General features: G+C 41.3%; 1 long non-coding RNA gene and 1 pseudogene across 3 annotated transcripts; one reads left to right on the top strand and one right to left on the bottom strand.

Moving 5' to 3' along the window:
• The first annotated feature begins 1,034 nt into the window (after positions 1-1,034).
• LOC115540977 (uncharacterized) lies at positions 1,035-10,399 on the top strand. Of its 3 annotated transcripts, XR_003976246.1 has the most exons (7): positions 1,035-1,326; positions 7,532-7,720; positions 8,073-8,252; positions 9,531-9,555; positions 9,756-9,846; positions 9,966-10,023; positions 10,164-10,399. It is a non-coding gene; the product is annotated as an uncharacterized LOC115540977 (long non-coding RNA). The 3 variants fall into 3 exon arrangements; XR_003976245.1 differs by having other exon boundaries at positions 8,073-9,555; XR_003976247.1 differs by lacking the exon at positions 7,532-7,720 and having other exon boundaries at positions 1,048-1,326; positions 8,073-9,555.
• LOC115540976 (cornifelin homolog) lies at positions 6,471-8,725 on the bottom strand (annotated as a pseudogene).
• Positions 10,400-13,227: the final 2,828 nt, after the last annotated feature.

Genomic DNA, 13,227 nt, shown 5'->3' with positions numbered 1-13,227 from the left:
CAAACCGTAAAATCATAATTAAAAACCACACTAAACACTAGAGGAGGAAAATATAGCTGTGTAGTTTTATAACACACAAAGACTTACCAGTCATAAAAAATACAGCAATTGAACAGCAATGACCAAGACTCGAGCAAGCAAAAAATATATCCATGTGCATACACTCGCATTTGAGATTGAGTCACGAGTTTATCAAGTCAAGAGCCATGTAACTTTCAGTCCACCCCCATGCAATTAGGCACACGCACAAACACGCACGCACATACTCACAAACACACACACACACACACACACACACACACACGCACACACACTCACACTTTCATTCTCTATCTCCCTCCCTTTTCACACACACACACACACCCACACACACACACCCACACACACACACACACACACACACACACACACACACACACACACACACACACACACACACACACACACACACACACACACACACACACACACACACACACACACACACACGTCATGTAATCAAGTTCTATCACTCTTCTACCTAATGCTTGGGATTCAAACACAAAGCCCATAAATCTGCTGGACACGCCCTCTGGTGTATCATTTGTGCACTCAATCAGGCAACCATCAACTGCCTTATCCCTTCTGTGATGTCCTTATAACAGCAGATTGCGGACACGTTCAGCTTGGACTCAGATAGCTTGGATCTGGAAGACACCATAATCATATAGAAGTGGGTAATTATTTTAGCATAACTATTTACAAATGTGAGCGGAGAGTTGTTTTACTGTATTTATAATGTAAAACAAGATGGTTAACACCTCTGGCTCTGTAAAAATATTCTCCTACAAACACACACACACACACACACACACACACACACACACACACACACACACACACACACACACACACACTGTGCACTACGTGCTCAGCCAAATCCTAAACCGCATGCTTATTGCCATGCAAACACCACAACTCTGGCTCCTCCCCCCTTACAGTATTCACCTGGTTGCCCCTGACTACCAAGCCTCAGTCTCTCTCATGGTGACCACACGCCCAACCTTCTCCAGGTCTGTCTTTCCGTAACCGTGTTGACCTGACGGCGAGAGAGCAAGACCATAAGATCCATCTGGTTCACTCCTTCAGATGGGAGCAGAGCCATTTTACACACTGGGTGATGGTTGTCGTGGTGCCGGTGGTTAAAGGCGGGTACAGTACGCTGGGAATGCTGTGTTAAGGACTTCAGGAGTGTTGCTGGGATACAACATCATGCCGGTCCACCAGATTGTTGTGGCTCCAGTCCGGGACCCAAAGAGCAGTCCTCGCTCCAAGGACAAGCTTGAGGTGGGATTTATTTATTTATTTTTTATATTATTTCTGTGTGTTCTGCAGGTTACTGCAGGTTACGTAACAGTTCTTGGGGAGTTAATCTATTTCTCTGAAAAGGGTTGCACTGGGACTTCAGGGTGTTTAGGTTGGTTGTGTTTAGAGAGAGAGAGAGAGAGAGAGAGAGAGAGAGAGAGAGAGAGAGAGAGAGAGAGAGAGAGAGAGAGAGAGAGAGAGAGAGAGAGAGGGATGTTATCTTAGCCTATCTTTATCATCAGCTACAGGGGATCCACCATTTTACTTTCGGTCATGAAGACAGAAACAACCTCAGTATCTCTTTGAAGGTCTTTTCATGGCTTTGGTTACTTTTTAGTTCTGTACATTTAATATATTATATCAATTGATTTGTATATCCAGGCAATATTTCAACCATTCATTGGCACTGGAGCAGCTTAAGGAAGTAACACTTGATGGGACAACCAAAGATGGGTCTTGGGTGATCCGGGCCGACAAAAAAACCCATTCATGCTGCCAAGGATGCGATAGCAGACATACTTTTAACAGAAGGAAGTGATGTCTTGACGTTGTTGTCATGAATTCAGGATGAAGTCCTTAATGTATAGACAGCTTTGGACTAAATAACAAAAAGACTGTTTTGCAATTTTGGCAATAAGTAGTCCATGTGTACGGGGAATACACACAATATTTTAAACCTGTGCATTATCGTTTATCGTTATATATATATATATATATATAATTATTATTATACCACAGGGAACTCACTTAACACTCGGCAGGAACAGACAGACTGGACATGAGCAGACACATAGGTTTGGATTTTTGGGGGTGACACACAATATTTTAAACCTGTGCATTTGTCCTCCCACCTGAATTAAAACATGGAAGAAGCAGAGGACCTTTATTTTGAAGGAAACACTAGGACGTAACTCACAGATGCAACAGAGCCTCTAACAGTGGCAGCTCTTTGTTCTGCAGCACTGTGTGGATCTCTTTTGATCCCCAAAATACACCAATTCCCCACACAAAAAAAACCAAACAGGACAGAAGAGTAAATCATGCATACGTGTGTTGACTCAGGGATATTATTAAAGTAGGAACTAGGGTGAGGTAGTGATGCAACTAACCAAATATTTGAAAGCAATAAAGCATGTCTGAGAGCCTTATTGAATAACATTACGTTTATATTTGGATTTGGAGCGCGGTGAGACATATATATGTGTGTTTGTAGTGTTTTATTCTCAAAATGTCTCCCCGCCTCTTGCTTATTCCGCCCCCCCCTTAAATGTTTTAACTACACTACTGCACAGAATCATCCTTACTGTTTGCAGACATCTATAAAGAACAGAAACACAACCAATAGTAAAGAAGGAAGGGAATAGCCTAATTGAAATGTACAGCTAAACGCAATTAACTAATTGGGACAGGTGAACCTGATTGAGACACAGAGGACTCAGGCCTTCTGAGCGGGTCCATTCCAGAGTAGGGATTTGGGCCAAACTATTTCCTACAGTCCATGGGGCAATAATGCCTGCAGTGTTTATCCCTTCAAACACACAATACAAAGGTGTGGACAGGGTGTGATTATTTTTCCAGTAGCATGAACGTAGTCTTTGCCTCTTCTGTTATTTGCCTTGCATCGAAGGTTGGCCCTGCGAGACTAGCATTGAATTAAGGATTGTTAATCTATAGCCAAAGCATTTTTACCCTCAGTCACTTTTTTTTACCTTTTCTTACTGTTTAGATCAACTTCATCAAACCTGCCCATAGATGAACGCATGAAGCTGTCTATAAATATGTCGATTGGATTCTACTCACTGATAAATACTCTGAGCTTGAACGAGGAAGTGAAACTGTATTTGTGGTTTCGTGAATTGGTGCCGCAACATCTGATTGCACACTTGTTTTGAGAATACAGTTAAAGTAGCATAGAGCATTACTTCCTACAGTCACTTGCAAAACATTTGACTTTGAAAGATAATGAGCCGAAATAATGTTATATTATATATAATTTTTTTATTAAACAACAGCCATAATGCATGGATTGTTCCTATTGACACAACACTTAAAATCATATAATATTTTTGTTATAAACATATTATTATTATAAACAGTGGCTTGAAAAAGATTGTATGAGGTTGCCGTTTCTCAATTTTCCTATATAGCCTGTTATTATATTATTGGAGAGTAGGCTATTGATATAAGAATTACGAACGAGCGAGAATAGAATAGAAACACATGCACGCACACGCACGCACACACACACGCACCCACACACGCACACACACACTCGCACACACACACACGATCAGATGGATCCGACCGGGATTTGCGTTGCGATGGGAAAAACCCCTCTTTCATTTTAAAATAATAGTATGTAAATATGTTGAATAGGCCTCCCTCTTCGTTATACTTTTAAAATGTTCCCATATAGTCTATTTTATAGCTTACACACTGATATTTTAAAACAGGAATGCGAAATGCATCCTGGGATATTTAACGGTCCCAAGTCTACACCATGGACATAATAAAGGTGGTCTACACAAGTCACCATCGATCCGCAGGCTCGATATTTCGGCCAAATTAAGAACGCATCAAGAACACTTACGGGTTTTATGACAGTACTTGGCCTGATGCGTACTTTGAATCTCTACTCTCAGCCTCGTTTCCACATACGTATGTTTTTCGTATCCGTGCTTCCGTAAATTTACGGAAGGAGTCGCTAGTGTTTTACGTACGGACATGAATTTATTTACGGACAAAAGATGGGGGAGCGTATGATAATGGCCGTTTTTAGGAGACCGGTACTTTGGAACATGAGGATCGACATATACAGAGATAAAAACAAAACCAACCAGGCTTGGAAAGAGATCGGCGAGGAGTTTGGCCTGCCAGATACTTACATGTTTTGTGAAAAACATAAAAGCTTTCATACGGTTTCTCCGTAAAACGACGGCGAAAGTTAAATTTTTTGAACGTATATTACGGACATCCCGGACAGAAATTTTACGGAGGGGGAGTCTCGGAGGAAAAACGGACATTACGGAGAATCACATAGGAATGATTGGACTTTCGGTCGGAGACGGTTGGATCGCATACGAGAATGTACGTATGTGGAAACGAGGCGTCAAGGGTCTCAATGCGGCTTTGGTCCGTCTCAGTGTTGCCAACTCTTCAGTAAGGAAAGTAGCTATTGGCTCTCCTAGAAGTCGCTAGATGACGTCATCGCCTAATTTGCATAACCGGAAGTAAAAAAAAACGTTTGAGTATGCTATTGGGTTGAACTGTGTTTCTTCACATCACTGAGTTTGGCACAGAAATCGACCTTGCAATAGTTACAGTATGCTCGTTTATCGTCTCCAATAAACGGCTTTAACCAGCCCTTAAAAGCAGTGTTTGCTTCCCACTCTTTCCTATATTTTTGTTGGTAAAGTTTTGACTGCGACATGGTAAAGACACACACACACACACACACACACACACAGTGGACGAGGTGAGGTGAAGTGACTGAGCCTGAGGCAATGTGAGTCAATGTAACACAGCGATTTATTATTTTATTAAGACAAAGAAAATATTAAATTTTCCCACCCTGACTGTACGTCAGGGGGCGGGATCAGTCGGCGGCGGCTTGCTGGCCGCGACGCGGATTCATTTGCAGCCCGGATGCCGAGGCGGGAACGTCTCCTGTTAGCTCCTGCTAACAGAGCAGCTGGGAGGGACTGCTGCACGAGGACTGGGCTGCCTGTAAGTGCTTTGAGACGGGGAGGGGCCGCGCAGGCACCCGGTGCTCGTTGTGAAGAGGTAATAGCGATAATGCTTTCACCTCAAAAAGTCGCCAAAAGTCACCAATAACAGCTGAAAAAGGAGCTTGATTTGTCGCTTGTCGCTGTTTTGAAAAAAAGTCACCAAATTGGTCTGAAAAGTAGCTAAATATAGCGACAAAATCGCTAAGTTGGCAACACTGGTCCGTCTCTCCAACGTGACGTCATGCAATGCATTCTGGGGGAAATGAGAAACAACAGCAAACCGCTAAAATAGTACCTACTTTTTCGTATAACATTCCGTTTTGTGATACCTAACAACATTAAATACAATAAATAACAGTTTAAATCTTAAATACCAACAAGCAAATTGCACAAATTCGTTGGAAAATAAACCCTGCAACACATCCTTTAAGCAAGGTACGCTTTGATCAACAGCTGGCTCAGAAGTGAACCAAGTCCTTTCTCTTCATCCAGATGCTCCCATGCCATACAAGGAACACCAAGAGCCTAGACACTTCAAACTTAAAGCATTTAAAGGCCTCTACACTTTCAATTCCATGCCCATTATGTTTTGGCAGCAAAAGTTTTCCATTTAATCCAAATCAGAAATACTTCATTGATCCCTTGGTGTTCAATGACGAGTCCATTGCGGTCTGTCAGGATTAGTTGTTTATTGCTCCCCAAGGCTTCTTCACTGGGCTCATGTTCAGATGGCCTCCATCTCACAACCATTATTCTGCCGTACAAAAGCTTTTCACACTGGCAATACAATAAAAATGGTGTGGTGTGGTGAGGTATTTCTGGGATGTATCCCGTGTGTCAACGAAGGACTTGATGAGCTAGCAGACCGGCGAAAAAAGTTTGGCTACGCCTACAATAAGAGTTATAATAACTTTACTAGTTATATTTCTGTTTTTGGTGCATACAAAACGAACGAAAAAAAAACAAAAATGTACTAGTTTTTTGTTTGCCAGATAGAATGGAATTGAATAGAATGATCGGGATAGAAGGCCAGCGCGGTTGGCATTTTACCGTTGGACTGTGTGACACACTGGGATTATTCTGTGGAATGGATTTGGCATCTTGCTCTGGGTTGCCAACGGATACTTCAGACACTGGGACTTTGAACCCAGTAATTTTCAGCTGGGAGTCTGACACCCCAAGCACTAGCTATTGTACAAGCCCAAAATCAGAATCTGTATTAGAGCTGAATTACTACACAAGATTATATTTCATTCTTTAATGATTTAATGCATTTAACAGGAGTTTAGTTTAACTAGCCAAACATGACAATAAGGTATATTACATCTTAAACTACTCTGTTGGGCTTTTTATTTGACAAAAGCAGGCTGAGTGTAATAATAATAAAGGTTTGTGAGATTGGAAAAACATTCGATTTTAATGAAGGCATAGCAAAGGTCAGGAATGTATAAAACATAATAAGAACACTTGTGGACAGCTGTGTTCAAACAGCTTAAGTTGAAAAAATGCTAGCTAAAATTAACAATGGCTGCATTCAGTTGAAATGTTATTTGGTCATTATAAGATGCCATGGAACAATGGGAAGAAATGCTGGTTTAAAAGTGAAACTACTCTTTTACAAAAAATATGATGAAACAATCATTAGTGCAATCTTTTGGCCTTAAGGTTCCTCAGCCGCGAACGGGGACCCCTAGACTTGGCTGACCTGGGTGGTGACCACCGTAGTGTTGCCATTACGACCCCTAGTCTTGACTTCACGCGCCATTTGGCACCAGACGCATTGGTAACACCATAACAGTTGACAATAGTCGTCACAGCATGAACCCTGTGAGAGACAGTGAGACAGAGACGGAGGCAGAGACAGAGACATAGGGAGGCAGAAACAGAGAGAGAGAGAGAGAGAGAGAGTGAGAGAGAGAGAGAGAGGGGTAGTTCATGAGGGATTTATTTCCATTTAATAATTTATCACACTTTTATCCAAAGTCACTTCCTGGTGAGTTTGAGAACAATAACACTCTACAATCCAAATTGGAGTGTGTTTTTCAACCAAAGTCAGGGGTGTCCTGAATTTGACCCACAGACAGGTCAGCTGATGAGCTGTTCCAGGAAGCGACGGGGGTGCAGGAGACAGGGAGGGAGGGATTTGGCTGCCGATCGTTCGGAGCTATAGTTAACTCAATACGATTGTTGTACATGTGAGTAAGAGAGAGAGGAGCTCGAATGTAGACATCAGGAATTGGCTGCCAACGGATACAACATCATCAACAAAATCCTTGCTATGAAAGTCAGATTCATAGCAAGCAAGACCAAATTCCAATTCAAACAACCGATACACTTCAGGTTTACATGCAGATGTTATGGTTGTGACTGCCACCCAATCGTCTGCGCGCGTTCTAGTTCTAACCACATCATTGGTCCGGCCCATGACCCTTGACCTTCCGCTTACATTTATGCCGTAGCGCTCTCGCATGGAGGAGCGCAGGCAGCAGGACACGACTCAGCAGACGTCCACCAAGGTCAGACAGCAGCACCAGCCAAAGTCACCAGTGGTGCAGGGGAAGCACCAGTACCCGCAGCAGCCTGGGAGAGGAAGAATAATTGTTTTACTGGTCCTTTCTAATAAGTGTTTATTGTCCACTCAAAAGAAGGTAAGTGATGGGCTAAATATAGTAATATAATATATTAAAATATAATATATAGTATATAGTAAATAGTAAATAGTAAAATATAGTAGTAAGTAAACCATATAATTATACTTGAATATCACTACACTCTCTCGCTTCGTCCATTTAAAAATCAACATGGGCTGGTGTGGCAATTCTGCTGCTGTTTGTGTTTTAGTCATTCTTTTCCGGGGCTGGAGCTGTAAACCATTTTGCATGTAGAGCCCAATATTGGACTACAGTACCACATTTACCACGATAAGAATCTGCAAAACAAGAGTATGTTTTGTTGATCCGTTGATTGCTAAACTACAAATCTCTCTGTTTTCCATTTCAGGACTTACAGGTTTCCATGTCCGAGCAGCAATCACACACGCCACTGCTCCACATCCCCGACGTCACTGATTGTGTTGTGGTGGTTACGCTGGTGATGGCTGGCCGAGGCTGCTGTTGCTGGGGTTGCTGCTGGTAGGGCTGCTGCTGGTAGGGCTGCTGCTGGTAGGGCGGTTGCTTGTAGGTATGCTTTTTGTAGTGTGGCGGGTGTTGCTGTTGGTAGGCCATGTCTAGCAACGGTGAAAATGTTTAGATTAATTTTTTAACATGTTTCGCTTGGTTTCTTGTGTTATACATAAACTGATATCATGGCTAACCCCGAACATAAGCCAAATAAAAGGACTTTAAGCTAGCTAGAATGAAAATGGCGACTAACGTGTGGTGCCATATTCATGAAAGTAAAAGTCTTACCTGATTGTATTAAATGCTGATAAACTCAACATTATTGCAACTTTACGTTCATCTTATGTCGTCCTCTTTGCATGGGCATGCCTTTGGTTTAAGAAAATCTATTTTAGTGAACCAAAGGCATGCCTTGGATTCATTTTTGTTCTGAAGCAACGTTAACGCTTCACTGCATTTACGACTGAAAGGGGTTCCTAAGACATACATTCGTATCGTGGATATTTATGAAAGCCAAAAGGCACGAGTAACCCCTGACTGCAGCTCGCAGATCGAGGAGGGGCTTAAGTTTTCCTTAAATGTGGGCTGGCTTAAACGTTTAAGCCAGCCCACATTTAAGGAAAATTCCGCGCAGTATTATGGACTCAGACGGAAATACGTTCTCCCGCTTTCTGCAGAAAGCGGGAGAACGTATTTCCGTAAGTCCATAATACTGCGCGCTTTTCTGCCTAGAGGTAAGTTGCCGCTCTCTGTTCGTGTACATTATAAACTAATGTATGGATAGACCAACAAGTTGATCATTAAAATGTTCATGGAAGTAACATGCATAGGCCTCATGTTTATGTCATGAGGTTGTTTGAAAAATAGCATTTAGGCAGTGTTTTTCAGCTTTTTTTAACGCCATGCCCTCGTGCATGGCGTCCACATATGAGGACAATTAAATAAACTCCAATATTTTGCTTATCATGGTAATATTCTCCAAACCACATTGGTAAGATATGTTTCGTGAAACATTGAAACCTGATTTAAATTTTGCTATTCCCCTCCAGATTTGCCTGCACACTGCACCACGACATTGCACCACATAACATAACACACACATTACAAAACCAACAGTTATTTTAAGAACTCCTCTCTGTCTGTCTGTCTGTGTCTGACTGACTGACTGATGGCCTGTCTGTCTGACTGACTGACTGTCTTTCTGTCTGACGGACCGTCTGTGTCCTTATTTTCTCTGGCCGGTAGGTTCACTGCAATGCTTAAAAAAAAATCATATTTCATATCCAGGTTTATAAAAACAGTTACTAATGCGCTATATTTGTGTGTGTTTCTACCCTAGAGTATGTCTGAGAGAAATAAAGAAGGTAATCAATAAATCATTCACTTGAATTAGAGTATGATAAGGCATAATAACAGGATTTGAATATAAACATTTAATGCATGGCCTTACTCTTTGCATAGTGCATTCCATTTTGATATTGGAATTCTGCGTTGACAATGATCAAAATAAATGTAATGATATACATTCATTTATTCATTCTTTGTGTCCATTTGTTACCCACAGCTACTTTCATTGACCTTGTGTTGCCTTCGGAAAACATGCTGCAAATTAGGAGATGGTGGTGTCTCGCTCTCCTGCAGAACTTCCCCATACCGTAAGAGCCCTGAATATCACACTTTTGAATCAAATGACAAAAAAAACAGTTCTACGCACTGCCAACAGACCAACGTGAATGTTTTCATAGTTACTGTATGTTGTCATAAAATCACTAAGGTCTGAAGAAGACCGATTGCAGGACAGAAAACGGCGACGAGTGCAAGGAGGGCTACAGGTGAGAGGTCATGTGATTAATTAGTCTTGGAGTCAACTATTGCTAGACTAAAGCGTAATCCCTCCACTTATTTCAATTATCTGTTTCACATCTTGCATTGTTATTGTGCCTATAAGAACCGCAATCTGTTTCCTTTCTAGACGCTGGGAAATTGACAGAACTGGAAACCGGGAACAGGGTTGCCTGCTATGGGCCAGAAAAATACCTTGATACTTGCCTTTGTTAAACATTTATGGAAGCTTTTTTTTTTTCTTCTTTACCGATCAAATTTTTTTTGCCTTGGGTGAAAATAAAAATCAATGATGCAAAGTCTTCTGTCTTTGGTTTATTTGACTTAGCTAATATAATTGAGTGTACGAAATAATATGTGTCTATAGTCTTATGGAAATGCTATGGTTTATTTTTATATATATATATATACACATAATTATTTTCATGGTAAAAAAAGACATTTGAAATGACAAGTTAATAGTAGGAATGTCTAAGTCTATCAAATGCATGAACCTTTTTCCATATTACCGGTAAGTAATTGGGCCCTATTTTAACGGTCTGAAACGCAAGTGGGAAGCGCAAAGCGCAAGTAGCTTTGTGGCCGGTTCTACGGCGCTATCGCTATTTTACAGGCGGATAAATGACACTTGCGTCGCGGCGCAAGTGTCAAAAGGGTTGGTCTAACTAGACAATGAAATAAAGTTAGATGTTTTTCTTTTGCTGTATTCATTCATGTTTTACAGAGGATTCAACCTGAACCAGGCTTTGCAACAATAATAATCACATAACATTCATGCAGGCGTAGTAGTATATGCTAACTCCTAGCGTTACTGTGTGTGTGTGTGTGTGTGTGTGTGTGTGTGTGTGTGTGTGTGTGTGTGTGTGTGTGTGTGTGTGTGTGTGTGTGTGTGTGTGTGTGTGTGTGTGTGTGTGTGTGGCCTGCCAGTGAGCAATGGACATACGACAGTTCTTTGAAAGAAAAAAGACGATTCAGGTGAGAGACTAGGGATCTTCTTTTTCTTTTTTTTTCTGAAAAGTGTTAAGCTAAAGTAACATAATATAAACCAGCAATCTCTATGTTGTATCAAATTACTTATGTAGGCAAAGGTCCCCTGCTTTCTTTTTTTTCTTTCAAACCCGCAATGGAGAACAGCTCTGCTCTTGTGAAAGGAATTTGTGATTAAAACATTATTGTGTTTCTAAGCCCAATAATAATAATAATAATAATAATAAAGATATTTAAAATGACACGCCTCTGTGTGCCTTTTGATCATATTCTTAGAATCTGTAAATGGTCTCCATAACATTTTTTTGACATGACAAACTGACCTCAACTCTCCTGCCTACAATATATTTGTGTATGATTGTCAGTGTCAAGGGAAAGAGAGAAAGATGGAGAAGGAGAAAGCGCAAGAGTGAGGCAGGTACAGTTCAGGACATGCTAGCAGGGTACAAACTCCTAGATTCTGAAATGTTGCCTTGACTGAAAGCTGTTATTCAGGTTGCCTTGACAATACCAGTTAGCAGCCATGTGAGCGGTCTTTTAGTGCCTTGCGTCGGCTCCATACATGGCTCAGGAGGACCACAGGCCAAAGCAGACTCCAGCACCTAGCTGTGATGTCCGTTGAGAAGGAGTTGCTTGAAAGAATTGAACACCAAAGGGTCATTGACAGGTTTGCCACCCTCAATGTGCGGCGACATAGATTAAATCTCCCTAAGTAGAGTGTATAACCTGCATACATGGAATAGCCAAATGGGGATTCAGGGGAAGTACTATCAAAAATGTCCCTCTCTTTCTTTTTTTATATCTTTAATTTCTAAGTATTTTCAAGACCTGGATAAATAATCTAGATTTTTTGGGTTAGTCTTTTTTTTTGCTCTTGATGTGAAGCTTGTTTTATTATTAATTATTGAGGACGTATATTGGTTTATGAAAGTTCAGATAGGTGTGAAACCAAGTAGAATAGAGATGGCCATTCGTAAATAATTTACAGAAGATTTATTGTCCAACTACCTTGTAGGCTACCTAGTACTTTGTTCAATGACAATAAAGTTGAATTTAATCTAATCAAATCGAATGACTGTTGATACAAACGGAGGCACATGGAGATAACGGTCAGGAAAACCAGCTGAGTGAAGCAGGTTTTGGGCCCTATTTTAACGGTCTGAAACTCAAGTGGGAAGCGCAAAGCGCAAGTAGCTTTGTGGGTGGTTCTACGGCGCTATCGCTATTTTACAGGCGGATAAATGACACTTGCGCCGCGGCGCAAGTGTCAAAAGGGTTGGTCTGAAGCAGCCTAACTACCCGTAGGTGTGGTTTGGGCGTATCGTGCAACAAACCAATGAGAGTGCCAGCTCCCATCCCCTTTAAGAGCCATGAGCGCATTTGAATCGGACGAGTTGATATTTTGACAGCGCGTTTGCAGTCTCCGATGAGACAGATGGACATGAATTTCAAACTGCAAATGGCTCAGTTTATTGCCAAATAATATGGCCTAATTCACACATGGAATAAGGGGTTTTCTTCCACAACTTCAGAAATACTGAGTCCTCAAATAAATTTCGGCAAAGAAAACGTATATGATATAACATATGATATGCGGTAACTGTGGGTCTATTTAATGATATACGCAATACATTATAAACATTGTTTCTTATCAGTATTGTATGCTATCCTAATGTGCATGTGTCCCCGCGGTAATAGACATTGCCATTGATTGTATTATGCGTTACGTGTTTAGTTTGCGTGTGTTTAAACAGAGCACACACGCGCGCCCGCATTCATTCATTCTTTTTAACACTCACTCGCGGTAAAACAACGTTTTTCACGATCAAATACTCATCAATCCTAAAAGTTATGGGCATGTAGGCCTACACGATGTCTGTGTCAAGAAAATATGTGTTTGCTGTACGGTGTTTGCAGATGCATTGATTTAAAAGTACAACTTATTACCGCTGCATCAGCTGTTCTTTCCCAAATAATTTAACAAGAATGTGCAGCTAGGTAGATGAGAGAAGCAAAGTGTATGCGCGAGGTGCACATGCAATCCGTATGCATCGCATGCTCATGTATGCATGCGCCCTTAAAATAGCATCTGAACAACGCGCCACTGACTTTAAACCAGGTATTTCCTGGTCTGTGGCACAATTGTATTCAGAAACTGCAAAATACCGTTTGCGCCAGAACACGCCTCCTCCTTTCGCCGAACCGCC

Source organism: Gadus morhua, chromosome 3, assembly GCF_902167405.1.
Source record: "Gadus morhua chromosome 3, gadMor3.0, whole genome shotgun sequence".
Taxonomy (NCBI): Eukaryota; Metazoa; Chordata; class Actinopteri; order Gadiformes; family Gadidae; genus Gadus; species Gadus morhua.
The sequence above is the reverse complement of the archived record's forward strand: the minus strand, read 5'-3'. Positions and strand labels throughout refer to the sequence as shown.